Source organism: Lygodium microphyllum, chromosome 16, assembly GCF_053477565.2.
Source record: "Lygodium microphyllum isolate KBCC chromosome 16, Lygodium_microphyllum_v1.1.10, whole genome shotgun sequence".
NCBI lineage: Eukaryota > Viridiplantae > Streptophyta > Polypodiopsida > Schizaeales > Lygodiaceae > Lygodium > Lygodium microphyllum.
In genome coordinates, this window is record NC_141150.1 from 147,298,977 (window position 1) to 147,303,976 (window position 5,000).

At 69.6% G+C, this 5,000-nt stretch overlaps 1 non-coding gene across 1 annotated transcript; it reads right to left on the reverse strand.

Annotated features, from left to right (window-relative positions):
* Positions 1-4,836: 4,836 nt before the first annotated feature.
* Positions 4,837-4,955, reverse strand: LOC148023870 (5S ribosomal RNA). The gene has a single exon (XR_015694107.1). It is a non-coding gene; the product is annotated as a 5S ribosomal RNA (ribosomal RNA).
* Positions 4,956-5,000: the final 45 nt, after the last annotated feature.

Sequence of the window (5,000 nt, forward strand, 5' to 3'; positions counted from 1 at the left end):
CCTTCCCCCCCAAAAATTCGCCCCCCCCCTCAACACACACCACACCACACCACCCCTCCCCCCCCTCCAAATTTTGCCTCCCCCCCAAAAAAATTGGCCCCCCTCCTCAACATACACCACACCACACCAGCCCTCCCCCCCCTCCAAAATTTGCCCCCGCCCCCCCCCTCAACACACACCACCCCACACCAGCCCTCCCCCCCCTCAACACGCACCACCCCATTCCCCCCCCCCCTTAACACAGAGAACCACACCACCCCTCCCCCCCCCCCTCAACACACACCACACCACACCACACCACCCCTCCCCCCACACTACCAAATTGCTTCTAACACACACCACCCCTCCTCCCCCCCTCCAAAATTCGCCCCCCCCCCCCCCCCCCCTCAACACACACCACCCCACACCAACCCTCCCCCCCCCCCCAAAAAATTCCCCCCCCCCCTCAAAAATCCCCCCCCCCCTCAACACACACCACACCACACCACACCACCCCTCCCCTCCCCCCCTCCAAATTTCGCCTTCCCCTCAACACACACCACCCCACCCCTCCCCCCCCCCCCCCCCAAAAAAATTCGCCCCCCCCATCCAAATTCCGCCCCTTCCCCCCACAAAATTTCGCCCCCCCCCCTCAACACACACCACACCACACCACCCCTCCCCCCCCCCCCCTCAACACACACCACCCCACATCACCCCTCCCCCCCCCCCCCCCGCCCCCCTCAAAAATTCCCACCCCCCCCCCCTCAACACACACCACACCACCCCTCCCCCCCCTAGAATCCCCCCCCCCCTCAAAAATCCCCCCCCTGATCACACACCACCCCACCCCACCCCTTCCCCCCCCTCAAAAATTCACCCCCCGTCAAAATTCGGCCCCCCCACCCTCCCCCCTTCTCCCCCCCCTCCAAGATTTGACCCCCCTCACCATGACATCCCCCCCACCCATAATACAACACGACGTGACGCGCCCCCCATGACATCCCCCCACCCTCCAATGACACGACACGACGCGACGTGCCCCCCTCTCCCCCTTCACCCTCCACACACACCACACCATGTCACGACGTGCCGCCCCCCCCCCCCCCCCCCATGACATCCCCACCCCACCTCCCCATCCATGACACGACACGATGCGACGCGCCCCCCCATGACACGTCGCGTCATGTCCGGGCATGGTGGGGGGGAGGGGGCATCGCGACACCCCGCGTCACCCGCCACGACACGGCACACCCCCCCACCCCACCCCACCGCACCCCCCTAGGACGCGGTGCCTCCCCCCCCACCCCACCTCGAAAAACCCCGCTCCATCCACAGCACCCCACCACTCCTCCAAAAACCAGGCTCGACCCACCGTGCCCCGCCTCACCCCCCCACGACACGGCGCACCCTCCACCCCCACGCACCCCCCCACGATGCCCCCCGCACCCCACCTCGAGAAACCCCGCTCCCTCCACACCACCCCACCACGCCTCCGAAAACCCCGCTCGACCCACCCCACCCCGCGTCACCCCCCCACGACGCCCCCCCGCACCCCACCTCGGAAAACCCCGCCACGCCTCTGAAAACCCCGCTCGACCCACCCCACCCCGCGTCACCCGCCACGACACGGCGCACCCCCCCCAAAACGCCCCCCCCACACCCACCTCGAAAAACCCCGCTCCCTCCACGCCTCCGAAAACCCCACCCCGCGTCACCCCCCCCACGACACGGCGCACCCCCCCACGATGCCCCCCCGCACCCCACCTCGGAAAACCCCGCTCCCTCCACAGCACCCCGCCACGCCTCCGAAAACCCCGCTCGACCCACCCCACCCCGCGTCACCCCCCACGACACGGCGCACCCCCCACCCCACCGCACCCCCCACGACGCCCCCCCCGCACCCCACCTCGAAAAACCGCGCTCCCTCCACAGCACCCCACCTCTCCTCCAAAAACCCCGCTCGACCACCCCCACCCCCCACGACACAGCACACCCCCCCACGACGCCCCCCCCGCACCCCACCTCGAAAACCGCGCTCCCTCCACAGCACCCCACCTCTCCTCCAAAAACCCCGCTTGACCACCCCAACCCCGCATCACTCCCCCATGACACGGCGCACCCCCCCATGACACCCCCCCGCACCCCACCTCGAAAAACCCCGCTCCCTCCACACCATCCCGCCACGCCTCCGAAAACCGCGCTCGACGCAGCCCACCCCGCGTCACGGCGCACCCCCCCACGAGGCCCCCCACCCACCCCACCTCGAAAAACCGCGCTCCATCCACAGCACCCCACCTCTCCTCCAAAAACCCCGCTCGACCCACCCCACCCCGCGTCACCCCCCACGACACGGCGCACCCCCCCACCCCACCGCACCCCCCCACGACGCCCCCCCGCACCCCACCTCGAAAAACCGCGCTCCCTCCACAGCACCCCACCTCTCCTCCAAAAACCCCGCTCGACCACCCCCACCCTGCGTCACCCCCCACGACACGGCGCACCCCCCCACGATGCCCCACCTCGAAAAACCCCGCTCCCTCCACAGCACCCCACCTCTCCTCCAAAAACCCCGCTTGACCACCCCAACCCCGCGTCACTCCCCCATGACACGGCGCACCCCCCCACCCCACCGCACCCCCCCACGACGCCCCCCCGCACCCCACCTCGAAAAACCCCGCTCCCTCCACACCACCCCGCCACGCCTCTAAAAACCGCGCTCGACCCAGCCCACCCCGCGTCACGGCGCACCCCCCACGACGCCCCCCCCCACCCCACCTCGAAAAACCGCGCTCCATCCACAGCACCCCACCTCTCCTCCAAAAACCCCGCTCGACCCACCCCACCCCGCGTCACCCCCCACGACACGGCGCACCCCCCCACCCCACCGCACCCCCCCACGACGCCCCCCCGCATCCCACCTCGAAAAACCGCGCTCCCTCCACAGCACCCCACCTCTCCTCCAAAAACCCCGCTCGACCACCCCCACCCCGCGTCACCCCCCACGACACGGCGCACCCCCCCACGACGCCCCACCTCGAAAAACCCCGCTCCCTCCACAGCACCCCACCTCTCCTCCAAAAACCCCGCTTGACCACCCCAACCCCGCGTCACTCCCCCATGACACGGTGCACCCCCCCACGACGCCACCCCTGAACCCCACCTCGAAAAACCCCGCTCCCTCCACACCACCCCGCCACGCCCCCAAAAACCGCGCTCGACCCACCCCACCCCGCGTCACGGCGCACCCCCCCACCCCACCGCACCCCCCCACGACGCCCCCCCCGCACCCCACCTCGAAAAACCGCGCTCCATCCACAGCACCCCACCTCTCCTCTAAAAACCCCACTCGACCCACCCCACCCTGCGTCACCCCCCCACGACACGGCGCACCCCCCCACCCCACCGCACCCCCCCACGATGCCCCCCCCGCACCCCACCTCGAAAAACCCCGCTCCCTCCACGCCACACCACCACGCCTCCGAAAACCCCGCTCGACCCACCCCACCCCGCGTCACCCCCCCACGACGCCTCCCCGCACCCCACCTCGAAAAACCCCGCTCCCTCCACAGCACCCCGCCACGCCTCCGAAAACCCCGCTCGACCCACCCCACCCCGCGTCACCCGCCACGACACGGCGCATCCCCCACAACGCCCCCCCCGCACCCACCTCGAAAAACCCCGCTCCCTCCATGCCTCTGGAAACCCCGCTCGACCCACCCCACCCCGCGTCACCCCCCCACGACACGGCGCACCACCCCACGACGCCCCCCCGCACCCCACCTCGGAAAACCCCGCTCCCTCCACAACACCCCGCCACGCCTCCGAAAACCCCGCTCGACCCACCCCACCCCGCGTCACCCCCCACGACACAGCGCACCCCCCACCCCACCGCACGCCCCCATGACGCCCCCCCCGCACCCCACCTCGAAAAACCCCGCTCCCTCCACGCCACCCCGCCACGCCTCCGAAAACCCCGCTCGACCCACCCCACCCCGCGTCACCCCCCCACGACGCCCCCGCGCACCCCACCTCGGAAAACCCACTGCATCCACACCACCCCACCCCACCTCGAGAAACCCGCTGCATCCACACCACCCCACCCCGCGTCACGGCACACCCCACCGCACCCCCCCTCGACGCGGCGCATCCCCCTCGCACCCCACCTCGAAAAACCCTGCTCCATCCACACGACCCCGCCACGCCTCCGAAAACCCCGCTCGACCCACCCCACCCCGCGTCACCCTCCCACGACACGGCACACCCCTCCACCCCACCGCACCCCCCGACGACGCGGCGCATCCCCCGCGCACCCCACCTCCAAAAACCCCGCTCGACCCACGGCACGTCACCTCACCCCCCCACGACATGGCACACCCTCCCTCCTAAGAAATCCCGCTCCGCAATGACACGGCACACACACCCCACTGCACACGACCCCCTCCCGCGACATGGAACCTTCCACCCCCCGACGGACCTCCTCAAGAAACCCCCCCACGACATGGCACCCCCCGCGGCATGGCACACCCTCCCTCCTCAGAAATCCCCGCTCCAACAACCTGCCCGCGCAACATGGCACGCCCTCCCTCCTCGGAAAAACCCCGCTCCACCGAACCCCCCCACAACATGGCACACCCTCCGCTCCCAAAATACCTCGCATCTTGAGGAGGGGGTATCACGTGAGAGCGAGGCAGAGGGAGGGGCCAGGCACGACGTACGCAAAGACAATCGCGACGAGGAGAGGAGGCGCCGCGTCATGGCAAGGCGAGGGGGTTTCCTACCACGATGTCAGCGTTGGAGAGTCGAGACGTTATCCGAGGGGATTTCCATGCCACGGTCTCGAAACAAGCATGCAAAAGGGTGCAGCACCAGGACTTCCCGGGAGGTCACCCATCCCAGTACTGTTCTGGCCCAAGCGCGCTTAACTGCGGAGTTCTGATGGGATCCGGTGTATTAGCGCTGGTGTGACCGCACCGCAAACACAAAGGAATTCCAAAGAGCTCTTGTATACTCGGAAAGTG